Source organism: Kogia breviceps, chromosome 5 (genome assembly GCF_026419965.1).
Source record: "Kogia breviceps isolate mKogBre1 chromosome 5, mKogBre1 haplotype 1, whole genome shotgun sequence".
Classification (NCBI taxonomy): Eukaryota; Metazoa; Chordata; class Mammalia; order Artiodactyla; family Physeteridae; genus Kogia; species Kogia breviceps.
In genome coordinates this window covers 51,002,629-51,019,841 of record NC_081314.1, presented here as the reverse complement: position 1 = coordinate 51,019,841, position 17,213 = coordinate 51,002,629, and the positions used below count along the sequence as shown (strand labels likewise).

Sequence of the window (17,213 nt, the reverse complement as noted above, 5' to 3'; positions counted from 1 at the left end):
CTTTGCCTTTTTTACTTTTTTTTTTTAACATATTCTGCATTTTCTAAACATCTTCAACTAAAGCCTAGAACTATAGAATGAGGCAAAACAATGTCAAGACAAATATGGCATGATACATCCTCTTTGATTTGGGGGGTCTAACAATAGAACAGGACTTACGAGGACTTTATTCCATGCCCCTTCCATTCTAGGGAGCATGGCATTACACTACCTTTGCACACCCAGGGAGAGTCCCTGCTACCAGGGGGCCTTCTCCCCAACTGCCTCACCTCTCAGCTATCTGCAGGTAACCTGTGGAAAGGTACTATTCCACGTCCTGCGAGACGGCCTCCTCAAAAACTTTCTGTTGCTACTTCAGCCTCATTTGCTGGGTATGCTCCATTTCCAAGACCTTCTGGGTGTGCTCTGCATCTAGTTCATCTTTGAAGATTTCAAGTTCACTCCTCTTATTTTTCCTGTAATTTTTCAGTTATTGGGACTGCTTATGTTTCATCTTTCTATTGCCCACATAAAATCTCCGGATTCAGCAGGTAGGTTTATTTTTGTGTTTTTTTTTTTTTTTTTTTTTTAAACTGGAGAAGAATTCAGATGAAAGTTCTGAAATCTAGAGAGCCTGAGGAGGAGGTATCCTTGAGAGAATACAAGTGTTTCCTACCCAGTTAACTCATCTGTTTTTTCTTTTACTTTTTTTTTTTTAATATAATTTATTTATTTATGGCTGTGTTGGGTTTTTGTTGCAGTGCACAGGCTTCTCACCACGGTGGCTTCTCTTGTTGCAGAGCCCGGGTTCTAAGCCCACGGGCTTCAGTAGTTGTGGTACTAGAGCACAGGCTCAGTAGTTGTGGTGCACGGGCTTAGTTGCCCCGCGGCATGTGAGATCTTCTCGGACCAGGGATCGAATCTGTGTGCCCTGCATTGGCAGGAGGATTCTTAACCACTGTGCCACCAGGGAAGCCCCAGCAGGTGGTTTTTACCTCCTAAAAACTAGCCATTAAATATGTCAGATTTGCTGTCATAAATTCTAAATCTGGTATTAAACCTGGAAGTTGCTGAGGATGCACCTGTAACTCTTAGGTGTGTCTTCTTTTTCTCCCAGTGTGCTGAAAGCATAACCACCTTGCTACCCACCAGCTCTCTAGTACCGGCACATTCTTTGGTTCTTCTGTGAAGTGCAGCCCATGTATCTTCATACCTGCTAAGTAATTCTAGTCCAGCAGAGCACTTTGGCAAATATGGGATATTTTGGGGTCAATTTTTCCAGTTGTTGAAAAGCTTTCTGAAGTATACTAGTTAAGAAGAATTATAGAAAGATTGTTATAAACTAACTCAATATTTTATCTTATTTATTTAATTCTAATATAATATGTATTCTCAACATATTAAAAATGTTTTAAAGCTATTTAAACTTAAGCTATTTATGTTTTAAAGGCATTTTAACTCATGCAAGTTCTGCTTTTTGATGAAATAAAGTATTCCCAGTTCTTTATCTTCTTTAGTTTCATCATGCTTAGATTCCAGTGCACTATTCACTTAGAATACTCTCATTTTCATATTCTGCCTATTCAAAGGTCTTTGAATGAGAGAAAGAATTATTCTAAGACTAAATGCTTTGCTTTGTAAATTACAATTGTCTTCCTTCTCTGGAGGACTTTGTGATTTAGAATTCTTTCTAAACTCTGGCACCTTTGTTCCATTCAAAATATTATTGTAGAATTTCCAAGTACCTCAAGGATAATGGGAGCTTTTAAAATTTGAATCTCTATACATCCTCCAAGGGAAAAATTGCTGATCAACAAAGTTAGATAAGAAAATCTTGCATAGTTAATATTAACAGCATAACTAGGACACAGAGAATATACCTTCAGTTTACTTTAATGGTGCATAGCCACCCAAGACCACAGAATGTGTTTAATGCCTGTACTTAAGAGGAGTTCAAGCCTGAATGGAGGTTAACAGGCAGTGTGTGATGTGTGTGATGAACACAGGAGAGTGCTGTAGGGTTCTAGTAGGGATGACCACAGGTAACATACAATAATATTTATATTTAGAAGCAGAGGATCCTAACCATGGTAAGAAAGCACAGAGAACATTTAATAGGGAATTAAACAGAATGACTTTAAATTATGTGATACCAAAGATGGCAGTGTCATACAAGCAACAACTCTTAAGGCAGTGGAGGATCCTCAGGAAGGGAATCTTTGGAGGCTTGGTGGTGAACAGAAATAAAATGATGGCTGAAAATCAAAACCTTGCTGGAATTAGAAAACAGCAAAGAATCAAAATGTTTTAGAACAGAAGAGATTCTATTACTTTCCATTTGTTGAAGAAATCACTGTAGCAACAGGAAAGGTTGCTCTTGAACTAAGAAATGAAGTATGCCACCAAACCTCACCTTTATATAATTTTTCTGCTGTTAGTCCCAGAAAAGTCAAACAATAATTAAAAACATCAACAAAATGTGAACACTGATCTCATCAGAGCTACCATAATAAAAGAAAGCATAAATATAATATTTTTAGGCAAAAATTTCTCTAAACTAAGAACAAAAAAGAAAAGTGTAAGACAACATTCTGACATGAATTAAATGTAATTAAACAAGCATGTACAGAATTGAAATAATACCACAAATAAGAAATACAGAGAATCTGACTACAAATGGACAAATAAAAGAATATAAAATAAGAATTGAATGAATTAAAGAAATGAGAATAAAAGACTAGAGTCTCTGGAATGAAGGCTAAATGACAAAGGTTCCAATGGAGAACATATACAATCAAAAACATAACATGGGATTTAGAAAATAAGTGAAAAAAAGCCCCAAAATGTCTAAAAAGGTAAAAGTGATGAGAAAGAGGGTGTGTGTGTGTGTATTCAAGACATACAGCAAATTAGATGAATTTTTATAGAAATATTCTACTTAATAAAAAAATTATAGAATTAAATATCATTATTTTTCTATACCTAATATTAATTAATCAGCAATGACTATTATTATGACAAAATAAGAGACAGTAGTGCTTCTTGACTTTCTTTGTGGAAGAACACAGCTGCCCTTATGGCATAAGAGTCCAAAAGGGTAAAGTCTTCTAGATCTAACTAAGAATTTACAGGATGTAAAGAAGGCAGAGGGCTATGTTATATCATACCATGGGGATGCAATCAGCATTATCCAGACAGTGGAAAACTCTAAGACAGGTAAATCTGTGTCCTCAACAAATGAATTATAAGAGGAGGCAGGGAGAGAGAGAGAGAAGTGGAGGCTACAGCTAAAAACAGACTTTAAGAGGCATAGCAACTAACGTGAGGATCTTATTTGGATTATGATTCAAAAACATTATCAGCCAATTGAAAATCTGAATACTGAGTGGATATGTGATGGTAGTAAGTAATTACTGTTAATTTTAAGTATGATCATGTTGCTACCTTGATATTACTTTTTAAAATATTTTTCTTACAGAGATGTGATTGCATACCTATGCTATTCTTTTTTAGTTCATGAAGTTAAAACAGAATCATAAGGTCTGCCCAAAGTGAAAAGAAAGGCTTCTCGCTAGAATCTGCAGGTCAAGGTCCCTCAAGTTCTCCTGTTTCTTGGAGTTGGCAAGCAGTCCTCTGAGGCTTTGGCATGCTTAGTTCTCATCCCTGTGGTCCTCCTCCCTCATTTCATACTCCATTCCACAGTTTATCCTCTTATGGGCTATTCACAGTCTTAAAATTAACGCCATATAGAACTCCAGCACAGCTTAATTATCAAACAAAATCAAATGATAAGTTTGTTAGGGATTTTATGGTTTCCTTTGTGGATTTTAACACTAAATATTTAATATATCTCTCTACTTATATCTCTACCTCTACCTATCTCTCTCTCTCTCTCTTTCTCTCTCTCTCTCTTTTTATCTCTATCATGAGCTTCAAGAGCTTATGGAATAGAGTGGTGAAAAAAAACCATCTCTACTCTCACTCTGGTGGAACAAGGCAAATAAAATGTTGGGTTGAAACTTATAGAATCCAGACAAAGTTCTGGCACATATTAGTGTTGAACCTTAGACATGACACCTTTTTTTTTTTTTCTGATCTTAAACATACCACATACCAAAGAGAAATTCCCATTACAGTAGATCTAACAGAATTGTCTTGTTCATCAGGTGATGATATATGATAAAGGGCCATTTCCACCACAGAAAGCAACATTTCTGCTTGATCAACAAATTATTTGTTTTATCAATAGTTTATAAAAGTTGAATTCCAATAAAAAAGGAATACACATAAAAATCTATACATAAGGTTTTGTAAAATTAAGGAGAGTTCACATCTAATGCAACTAGGAATAAACATAGACTCTATATTCATCCTATACATATGTGCAAATACATATACACACATATGCATACACTTAAAAGTTTTGTTTATAATATCCTTGGTATTAAAATTATAGCTATAATATTTATAATAATTCTTAATGCAAGGTGTATACACCAAATTAATACTTTGTAGATATTCATTTAAAGAATTTCTAATACCTGAAATATTTGTAACTTTTGCTTTATATTATGATTCAAAAATAACTATGAAGAAGTGGGGCAAATTCATTACTTTTTTTCTTCTACACTAAGATACTTAGATTGATAATGAAGCACATTGTTAACCAAGGTAAAGAGAGGGACTCCTTACAGCTGCAGCTGGGAGTGAAAATCAGTTAAAAGATCTAAAGGGCAACTGTAGCTTGACACTCAAATTTTGGAAATAACAAGCTCTATCAATTTTATTTTTAGGAATATTTATTGATATGGAAAAATTTACAGAATTAAGTAAAAATGCAAGTTGCATAAAAATTCATAAACTCATAACTTAAACATATATTTCTATAAATATAAATTTAAAATTTGGTATTGAAAATATAAAATGAACATTTTGGAAAATATGAGAATAAACAATTAGAAACATGAAAAAAATCAGTAAAGTTCATTATTTTATTTTGTGTGTTACATGATAACAGCCACCTTGGTTAGAACATATTTTAAAATTCTTCTGCTTCTTTATGTTTTTCTCAAAAGAGCTTGTACTTTTTATAATAAAAATATGGAAACTTGCCAAGAGCTTAAATTAAAAAATTCCAACATCAATAATGCCATATTTGTTAATGTTAATGCTATATTTTTTATAATATAAAATATGAAGTGCAAACCAAAATAACACCTTATGTTCCCTCACATGTCTTATTCTTGTAATAAGACATTTCTTGAAGTTTTCATCAAGGTTAAGAGTGAACTAATGGTTCAGTAATTCAAAAGATATTATTACCTTTTGTGGAAAGCTAGAACAATCAGTGTAAGAATGACTAAGGAGAGATAATCCTTAAGGTCACTTGAATTTTTCTTTGCAGTTGCCTAATCTGTATCTTCAAGAAAAATTGATTCTCCTTATCTTGAAAGACACTGGAAATAGTTACATTATAGAATATGAAAAATTTGGAAAATACACCTCACACAATTTTGAATTATTGTGTTGATCATTTTATTTGTAATGTCCTCTCCAGAAATGCAAAGCTCCTCACACTTATTACATTATTTATATCTACTGGCCTTTTCAAGTGGTAAAATAAAGTAGAATATGCACAAACAGCAAATGTTCATTACATAATTAAGGCACTCAAAAGGCACACTATTATCTATTCCAAATTATTTGTCAATTTTAACATTTCTGTTCTTCAAAAAATAAGATCCTACTTCTACTACATGGAAATAGGAAACAACAAAAAAGAAGCTCATATTAATGTTATTTAATGTATTTGTTTATTTCACACTGCATCTGCCTGAAAAATGCTTAAACAGGCAAGCAATTCCATATGTTTAGCCAAGCAATTTTTCTAAAAATATAATCATAACTCTATTATAGAGCTTCTATAAATTACAAATAACCTATAGTACAATTATAAAGAGCATGAACCCTGAAGGTGAAAATTTCATAGGTTCAAATCTCACCTTCACTAGTAACCAGAACTTTGCTCTTAGGCAAGTCAAGTCCCTTAGTTTTTTCGTATTTAAAATAGGATAATAATACAGGGTTATGGTGAAGATAGAAATGACTAATATCAGACACAAAAAAGCACTATATAAAATCTAATCATTATTATAATAATTATTATTTCCGATGTTAATATTATATTTACTACTGGTAGTGTTAGTAACACTGAAGGTAGTATTATTTGAATTTTATTTGCAATAAAAACTCAATAACATATTCTGATAGCCTGTGGTAGAATGTTAATTCCAATTTCCTGATCATGAAGCCATTTCTACTGTACAAATGAAATTTCTTAGTGTTTTTTCAGAAGAGAAGAAAATCACTAAGATGTAGAGGCATTTATTATTTGCAGATTATTATGTGAAATTTTCTAAGCATGTTATTGAATTTTTGCAACAATTGAGGTAATTATTTTTTGTTCATATTTTATAGATGCTGAAGCTTTATACTCTAAATATTTGGCAGAGTGAATACTGCTTTTCTGTAGAAAAAGGAAAAGTCAGTCTTTGACCCACAATGTTATAATTAAGCCATTCTTTAGATGTCACAAAGTAGCTGTATGTGTTTATTTTTCTGATATTGAAGTGACACTAATTGTCACATAATCTATTTGGAGAAAATGTAGGAGTATGGAAAGAGATTGAGAGACATATTTTGCCTAAATCACAGGGGTTTTTTGTGAGGGTCCCAGGAAATGTTTGTGGAAATGCTTTGTGAACTGTGAGAATATATGCCACTGGAGCACTGCACAGCTTTGGGAGTGCTGGGGTAGTTTTGTGTGTGTGTTTCTTGTGGTTGTTTTGTTTTTGACAAAATTGGAGTATTCAGTAGAATTTTTAAGAATTCAAGCTGGGAGTCACACATACCCCAGAAGAGATGTAGTTAACTTTTTTCTTTTGCTTCTTTATAATATCCTAATCTACAAATGATTTTTTAGAACACTGTGTGAAATATTGCTTTGACTTTTATTCCTTTTTATTTTTAAATATTCTATAAGCATTCAATAATGGTCCTTGAGAACCTGCTTGCCTCTTAGAATATGTATGTAGAGATAATTCTAAAATTTTCATTTTGGAAGTTTTTAAATAAAATATGTTACTAACTACTTCAAAAATAATTATTTTAAAAGAAATATATGCTCATTTTGATTTTACATATTTTAGAAAGTACTTCTTTTGGCTATCCTGTATTTATTATAAGTAATGACATTTGCAATGAAACTAGTAGCTTGCAAAGCAATAATTATCATTATTGCATTCTCAATTGTAGAATTATACATAAAGGAATCACTAGAGCATTAAACTTCAGCCTGTAATAAATCTAAGAAAACACATTATTCAGCTCGTTCATTTTATAAATGAGGAGATCTCAACACAAGGTTGGATGAGACAGATCCTGGACCTTTGCATCACATCCCATAGTCTCCTAAGGATTCTGTCAAAAGAAAACACCTAAAAGTGGCTCAACATGATTTAGCATGCAAATCATTCGAGGAAGTTTAAATGTATTAGTAGGCTTTATGAGTTAAACTTCAGAAATATCATAGGTTTTATTAGTAGAGTTTCAGCACTATAATTTAAGCTTCTGTGTCTCTTCAGCTTTCCTACTGAAAGAAATGATTGTGATTTCTTAACCATTGTATCCTGGTGCCTGGCACATTGTCATCATCATCATCATCATCATCACCATCACCATCATCATCATTAAATTTGACTAATTCTTAATATACTCTAGACACAGTTCTAAGAGCATTGGATAGATTATTTCCTTTTATTCTCACAGTCACATGAGGTCAGAACTATTATTATCATGCTGATTTTACAGATAAGGAAACTGAGGCAGAGAGAGGTGAAGTTACTTGCTAAGCATACACAGCTGAAAAGTGGCAAAATCAGTATTTAAACACAGAATTTGGTTCTTCAGCACGCATTCTTTACCATTATACCATGTTGCTTCAGCTATATGTTCCATTAATTATGCATTCATTAGCTCATCTGATTTTTTTTTAGTATAGCCCAGTGAAGTATTTAGAACTCTGCTCAATATTCTGTAATAATCTAATTGGGAAAAGAATTTGTAAAAGAATAGATACATGTTGATGTCACAGAACCAATGGGAAGATGCTATGGTCTGAATGTTTGTGTCGCCCCAGAATTTATATGTTGAAATTCTAATCCCCAAAGGTGATGGTATTAGGAGGTAGAGCCTGTGTGAAGTGTCTAAGTCATGAGGGTGGAGCCCTCCTGAATGGGATTAGTGCCTTATAAAAGAGGCTCCAGAAGGATCCCCAGCCTCTTCTACCAGGTGAGAACACAGCAAGAAATAGGCAGTCTGCAACCCAGAAAAGGGTCTTCACTAAAACCCAACCATGCTGGCACCCTGACTTTAGACTTCTAGCCTTCAGAACTGTGAAAAATAAATTTCTGTTGTTTATAAGCTAAAAAAAAAGAATAGATACATGTATAAGTGAATCACTTTGTTGTACACCTGAAAGTAACACAACATTGGTAATCAACTATATTCCAGTATAAAATAAAAAGTTAAAAAAAGCTACTGTATCCTCAAAATTACAGAAAAATATAATCAACATCAAAGCACTCAAGTGCCTTATCCAAGCTTATGTAATAAGAGGTACAAGTGACATCCAGAAAGGGAAAAACCTAAATATAATTCCAGTCCTCTTTCAACATCATCTTAAGTTAACAGGTTGGAATACATCAGAAGAAAAATAGGCTATACTGAGGACTGATTCTAAACTTAAATTCATATTTTTCTAAGGCTATGTATATATCAAAATATCTTTAATATCAAATCATAACTTGGAGGGCACAAGCACAAATATAGACACAAGAGCAAGGCAAATAATAATTTTGCAAATTCCTCTTATAAACAAATTGCACAGAGTATTTCAAAGGCTCAGCAAGCACTTTTCTACATGGTGAGCATGATTCATGCCCACCCCCATATATAACTCCTCCATAGTCTTCCTACAGTGTATCTTTTCTGTTTCCTGCTTTAAATGTCCATTTTCAAAGAATCATTAAACCAATAAGAGAGTGTGCTGGGAAATTCATGATAAGATGAATATCAATATAGTTTTTGCTTACATTCTTTTTTCCCTCAAACTTGAATAAATTAGGAGTCTATATGAGTAATGTCTGTAGCCTTATTGTTCTTATATAATCTTCAAGCATCAAGCTCCAGAATAAAAGATCTTAATCACCTCCCTGGGGCCCCTGAAACTTCAATTACTTCACCTAAAACAAAATCCCCCCAAAAATGGTATTCTAATTACCTACTTTTCTTTACGATCAAAGAGATAGTACAAGAAAGACCTTTATAAAAGGAAAATTTTTTTGAAATAGAGAGCAATATATTGATGCACATCATATTAATAAATTCTTAACAAATGTTAGAGGTTCTGTATATAGTTTTCTTCCTATTTTCAAGATGTATTTTTGGTTCTAGAATTGTAATATAAAGTTGATAAATAAGGAAAGGCTAGGATAGTATGAGTTAGAGTATTTTTTATTTTATTTTCAACAAAAATAATACAACCTGTTTTCTGAGACTTGTTTTTTTTTTTTTTTTTTTTTTTGCCTCTCACTGCTGTGGCCTCTCCCGTTGCGGAGCACAGGCTCCGGACGCGCAGGCCCAGCGGCCATGGCTCACGGGCTCAGCCGCTCCGCGGCATGTGGGATCCTCCCGGACCAGGGCACGAACCCGTGACCCCTGCATCGGCAGGCGGATTCTCAACCACTGCGCCACCAGGGAAGCCCCTGAGACTTGTTTTTAACTTACCTACTCATTTCCAATTCAGTTCTTGTTTTTTTTTTTTTTTTTTTATCATTCTATACCACCTCCCTGAACAGAGAAGTTTTGATTCTGAAACTGGATAAACTAATTCAGATTCCATTCAAGCAGTTCCTACTGAATAGGATGAAAAATGTGGTCAGCTGATTTGTGTCTTCAGTAAAGATAAATGCCTAGTAGTGAGTAAATATTGGATGCTTATGAACTTAAAATTAAACTACTAGATAAGTAAAATTTCTGATCTCCACTCTGTGCCAGTTTCTGATTATGTTTTATTTTCCCTCCCCTCTTTTCATCTTCATATCTCAACATAAAACAGGACTAAGCCAAACTGAAAATCATGGCCTCATACTTTCTAGTATTTGCCCATTTTAGTGAATTATTTCAATCCTTATGTTTTACATGCTCTTTGTACATTGTAAACAATTATTCATACCTTCATGGACATTTTCTCCTATTTTTCTTATGAAAAACCAGTTTTGTAGAGTTTTTATTGTTTAATTATAAACATTCCTTTTCAATCCACACATCTGTTTCCTCTTCTCCTCTTTCTCTCTCCTGTTTTCCTTCTTTGTGTGTGTATCTCTGTCTCTTTCTCTATCTTTGTCTCTCTGTCTCTCTCTCAGTCTCTTCAATTTAAAATGCCTGTCTCTGGCCACTGAGCCTGCGTGTCTGGAGCCTGTGCTCCGCAACGGGAGAGGCCACACACAAAAAAAAATATAAAATAAATAAATAAATAAAATGCCTGTCTCAATGATTTCATCCATTCCTTGGTTTACTAGTCATACTCTTATGTGTATCTCTGTCTCTTTCTCTATCTTTGTCTCTCTGTCTCTCTCTCAGTCTCTTCAATTTAAAATGCCTGTCTCAATGATTTCATCCATTCCTTGATTTACTAGTCATACTCTTAAGCCTCCTAAATCTGTATCTCTAGTTCAGGTCACTATCCTGGGTTCCAGACAAATATATACCTAAGTACTGTACATCTTCTCTGAGCCCTCCCATAGTAGACATGTGAAACTAAACATGCCAAATGTGAAAAATGCTTGTCCTGACTATTTCCAATATTAACATACAACACCATAAACAAAAAGTTGCTCAAACTAGAAATTATTGAAGCAATTTACACTACTCTTATACATTTTATCCCCTCTTTCAAATATATCTGTCATCAGGTTCTGTATATTCAACTTAATATAAAGACTATCCCCACCTCTGCAGTTTCTGGTCTCACAGTGTCTTGGATATTAGTATCATAGTGTATAATAAAATGTAAAGTCACATGGTCAGGAATGACCCACCAAATGTCTCTTCCCAACTGCAAACTAGGTACTCTAAAATGCAAACTGAGTTATTTTATTTCCCTGCTTAAAATCATTCAACGGTTTCTGTTCACCACAAAATAGATCTTAAGTTAGAAATGGAATAAAAGATTCCTTATGATTTACTTCTTCTTTTGCAATCTTTACCCCACTGTTTTCTTTCTCACTTCTTAAAATATAGTATTATTTGGCTACATCCACTTCCAAAATATACTACACTGTATTATGCCTTCAGGTCGATAGCCATGTTTTCATCTGCCTGGAAGATGCCTTTCCTCTGTATATCCTACACTTCTATCAGGATTCAGTTAAATTATTCTAGAGTAAAATGTTCGCTGTATAACTAACCCAGGATAACCTTGTACACCGTTTTGGGGTGGGTCACTTAAATTGTATATTTTTGTTGTTTTTGCCAGATCCATATGCAGTCAATGACTTAGATGCTCTTACTCATAGTGTGATTATTCTTCACAACTAATTCCACTGAAGTACCACCTTACTTCTTACCAGTTAGAACTATGATTTCTCATCCCAGGCATTCTATTTACACCCATTTGATTATAGACATTTCTTTCACTCTCCTTTCCCTTGAATAAGCTGGCACTTTTTCAGGGTCTATACTCATCTATTGTCACTGTATGTGATACCTCGTATAACCAGCCTAGGCTCTGAGCTACATTGTAGCAGAGCATTAGAGATCCTCAACTGTCATGTTTCCATATCATACATGTTTCTGTGGCAGGACAAATTACTGGTGAATTTGTGTAACCCCTCTGTTGGGGAAACATGGCACTTGGAATTAAACACTTAATCAAGTCTTTGTGATTTAAAGGTCTAGTTATTTTACTATAATAACCATGAAATGCACAGTGTCTCCATTACCTCTTGTTCCCAATAAATGAAAAGTTTCAAGAAAATAAAGAGAAAATTTGAAACTTTTAATGTATTACAGATGTCAGATGGCATGTAATCTTAAACCCTTTAATCCTTTTACAGCTTTAATGAGGTTTAATTTATGTACAATAAACTGCCTATATTTAAATTATACACCTTGGTGTTTTAAAAATATATTAATAAAATATTAAATCACCATCATATTCAAAGTACTAAACATTTCTATCAAACCCTGCAGGTTCCTGTGGCCCTATTAATGCATCCTTCTCTCTATCCCAACCCCAGGCAAAACCTGATCAGATTTGTGCCATCATTGAATTGATTTCATATTCTAGAATTTTATGAAATGTAATAATATGATGAACAATCTTTTCTCTGTCTTCTTTTATTCAATAAAATGATATTGAATGTAGCAGTAGTTTGTTCCTATTATTGCTGAGTAGTATTTAACTGTATAGATATACCACATTTGTTTTTTCATTCTTCTGTTGAGGACATGTATTTTTTCCAATTTTTGGTTACTATAAATAAAGTTTCTATGTATATGTGCATATAACTTTGTTGAACATGTGTTTTCAATTTTAATGGTAGTGAATTGCCAAAATTGTTTCCAAATTGTTTTACAGTGTGTATTGGCCTATATTACAGCACAAGATAGTATTTTTATATGGCCAGGATTCAAACATTGACTATTCGTATGGAACTTCTATAATGATGAGCAAGGCAAGGGCTGCATCCCATTTCTCCCATCTGTAACATGGGGATAAAAACATAACCCTATTTAAGGGTTGCTATGAGCAAAAATTATTATGTGTAATAATAAACATGAAGTATAAAATATAGTCTTTGTAAACAACCTAAATGTTCAAAATCGCACTATGATTATAATGATCAATTTCATGATCTAATTGGTAGATTATGGAAATGTTTAATTGATTTACCTTCCAATGACTTGTATAAAGCCTCTGTTAATTGATATATACAAATAAGACAAAACTATCTGTAAATGAAAATATTGGCTTGATTTGTTTCTCCTGGTTTTTATAAACTAATGTGTAATTAGTAAAGTCTATTACTTGGGGTCATATGGATAAGAGTGGCTGATACAATAAACTGAACTAATTTCCACTCAATCTGCTGTAGGTTTGCCTGTATGTGTGTGATAATTTCCTGTTATATGATACAATTTATTTCCTTGAATTTTAGTAAGAAAATTAATTTTAAAATTTTATGATATTGATTTTTCACCTTCTGGAGATATTCAGAATTATAATCATCATTCCTAGGTTATTTTTAAAAGCTAATTTGATTAGTTACTTTTAGAAAGTTCTGACACATAATTTACTCCCCTAAGCTATTTTAAAATTACATTGTATTGCATTAGGTGTTAGATGATTTGTATAGTTTATTTTTTTAAAAGGGAGAAAAAATGACCTTTATATTAACTAGATGTTTGCAAGGTCTTTTTTCTCTATTTCTCTTTGGAAACACTTGTGTTGTTACCTTACATGTAGGGCAACTTCTATTTAATTCATACATTTGTATGCAGAGAGTTTACCAACCTAATTCCAGTTCACAATTGATTTATCGTGAAATATCTATTTACTTAAGTAACAGTGACTGTGATATATTGGGAAGGTTCTGTAAACAAATTGTGTTCATTTCTTGCACCTCAGCAAAAGTTGTCTTTGCTAGTGTTCCAAAAGTGGCTATTATGTAACTGGCTCACTTTTTTGTTTTTTGTGGGTTTGTTTTAGTAACTTCAATAAAGGCATTGAATAACTCCTTCTAAATTGTAATAGATTTCTATCCCCTTAAGAAGTGATACTTTCAAAGAATACAATGATCAAGAAGTGCAGAAGAGATGAAAGTGAGGAGATGAAGCCAGATAAGTATGGGAAAGGAAGAAAGGAAAGAAATTTAAGTTCTTTGTGGCTAACAGTTGAGAAGATAAACGATAAAATATTTACATATTCAATACCACAAATAATATGTAATAGTATAATAAATATGTATAAAAAGAGAAAAGAGTAAAGCAGTAATCTATTTAATCGTTTTATAGAAGTATAGTTGATTTATATTATATAAAATATTATTGTAATGTATTTCTCTGATCTCTGCCTCAACTCACGTTTGTATAGGCGAACATGGTTTTGAATACAAGAGCATATATAAAGTTAAATACAAATAAGGTTTTGAAGGAAAATGAAAAATTACTAGAGTAGGTTACCAAAGGTGTCCACAGGCTACAGATTATTTGTTTTATAGTGTTTTAATATTAGAAGAAAAGTAAATAACAAGAAAATGAAAAATGTATTGCTCTTTCAAGGTAGATGTTTAATGTTTCTAGATTGCCTCAGAATCCTCATAACCACAACAGTGCTAAGATGAACAGCCTCACACATGCTCTCCTATGAACATATATATGCTTTTTTTCTGGAATAGGAATTCTGGATCATAGATTACAATGTATTAAATTTGGTTAAGTACTCACAGACTTGTCTTCAGATTGGGTGCACCAAACCAACTCTTACGAATAGTACATGTGCATTTTTGTTGGTTTCTTTTTTGAATTTTATTTTATTTTATTTTTGTATAGAGAAGGTTCTTATTAGTTATATATTTTATACATATTGGTATATATATGTCAATCCCAATCTCCAAATTAATCACCCCTCACCCCCGCTTTCCACCTTGGCATCCAAACATTTGTTCTCTACATCTGTGTCTCTATTTCTGCCTTGCAAACCGGTTCATCTGTACCATTTTTCTAGATTCCACATATATGCGTTAATATATGATATTTGTTTTTCTCTTTCTGACTTACTTCATTCTGAATGACATCCTCTAGGTCCATCCACATCTCTACAAATGACTCAATTTTGTTCATTTTTATGTCTGAGTAGTATTCCATTGTATATATGTACCACATCTTCTTTATCCATTTGTCTGTCAATGGGAATTTAGGTTGCTTCCATGAACTGGTTATTATAAATAGTGCTGCAATGAACATTGGGGCACATGTGTCTTTTTGAATTATGGTTTTCTCTGGGTATATGCCCAGTAGTGGTATTGCTGGGTTATATGGTAGTTCTATTTTTAGTTTTTTAAGGAACCTCCATACTGTTCTCCATAGTGGCTATATCAATTTACATTCCTACCAAGAGTGTAAGAGGGTTCCCTTTTCTCCACATCCTCTCCAGCATTTGCTGTTTGTAGATTTTATGATGATGTCCATTCTAACTGATGTGAGGTAGTTTTGATTGTAGTTCCTAGCACCTCATTGTAGCTTTGATTTGCATTTCTCTAATGATTAGTGATGTTGAGCACCTTTTCATCTGTCTCTTGGCCATCTTATGTCTTCTTTGGAGAAACGTCTATTTAGGTGTTCTGCCCATGTTTAGATTGGGCAGTTTGTTTTTTTTAATATTGAGCTGCATGTGCTATTTATATATTTTGGAGATTAATTCTTTGTCCATTGATTCATTTGCAAATATTTTCTCCCATTCTGAGGGTTGTCTTTCCAGCTTGTTTGTAGTTTCCTTTGCTGTGCAAAAACTTTTAAGTTTCATTACGTCCCATTTGTTTATTTTTATTTTTGTTTCCATTACCCTAGGAGGTGGCTCAAAAAAGATCTTGCTGTGATTTATGTCAGAGTGTTCTTCTTATATTTTCCTCTAAGAGTTTTATAGTGTCCAGCCTTACATTTAGGTCTTTAATCCACTTGGAATTTATTTTTGTGTATGGTGCTAGGGAGTGTTGTTCTACTTTCATTCTTTTACATGTAGCTGTCCAGTTTTCCCAGCACCACTTACTGAAAAGGTTGTCTTTTCTCCATAGTATATCCTTGCCTCCTTTGTCACAGATTAGTTGACCATAGGTGCATGGGTTATCTCTGGGCTTTCTATCCTGTTCCATTGATCTATATTTCTGTTTTTGTGCCAGTACCATATTGTCTTGATTACTGTAGCTTTATCCTGATTACTATAGTCTGAGGTCAGGGAGTCTGATTCCTCAGCTCTGCATTTTTTCCCACAAGATTGCTTTGGCTATTCGGGGTCTTTTGTGTTTCCATACAAATTGTGAATTTTGTTCTAGTTCTGTGAAAAATGCCATTGGTAGTTTGATAGGGATTGCACTGAATCTGTAGATTGCTTTGGGGAGTAGAGTCATTTTCACAATGTTAATTCTTCCAATCCAAGAACATGGTATATTTCTCGATCTCTTTGTATCATTCTAATTTATTTCATCAGTGTCTTATAGTTTTCTGCATACAGGTCTTTTGTCTCCTTAGATAGGTTTATTCCTAGGTATTTTATTCTTTTTGTTGCAATGGTAAACGGGAGTGTCTCCTTCATTTCTCTTCAGATTTTTCATCATTAGTGTATAGGAATGTAAGAGATTTCTGTGCATTAATTTTGTATCCTGCTACTTTACCAAATTCATTGATTAGCTCGAGTAGTTTTCTGGTAGCATCTTTAGGATTCTCTATGTATAGCATCATGTCATCTGCAAACAATGACATTTTTACTTCTTTTCCAATTTGGAGTCCTTTTATTTCTTTTTCTTCTCTTATTGCTGTGGCTAAAACTTCCAAAACTATGTTGAATAATAATGGTGAGAGTGGGCAACCTTGTCTTGTTCCCAATCTTACTGGAAATGGCTTCAGTTTTTAACCATTGACAATGATGTTGGCTGTGGGTTTGTCATGTATGGCCTTTATTATGTTGAGGTAAGTTCCCTCTATGCCAACATTCTGGAAGGTTTTTATCATAAATGGGTGTTGAATTTTGTTGAAAGCTTTTTCTGCATCTATTGAGATGATCATATGGTTTTTCTCCTTCAATTTGTTAATATGGTGTGTCACATTGATTGATTTGTGTACAATGAAGAATCTTTGCATTGCTGGGATAAACCCCACTTTATCATGGTGTATGATCCTTTTAATGTGCTGTTGGATTGTGTTCGCTAGTATTTTGTTGAGAATGTTTGCATCTATGTTCATCAGTGATATTGGCCTGTAGTTTTCTTTTTTTGTGGCATCTTTGTCTGCTTTTGGATCAGGGTGATGGTGGCCTCATAGAAGAGTTTGGGAGTGTTCCTCCCTCTGCTATATTTTGGAAGAATAGGTGTTGGCTCTTCTCTTAATGTTTGATAGAA

General features: G+C 33.4%; 1 pseudogene; it reads right to left on the bottom strand.

Moving 5' to 3' along the window:
* Positions 1-265: 265 nt before the first annotated feature.
* LOC131756809 (dysbindin pseudogene) lies at positions 266-1,242 on the bottom strand (annotated as a pseudogene).
* Positions 1,243-17,213: the final 15,971 nt, after the last annotated feature.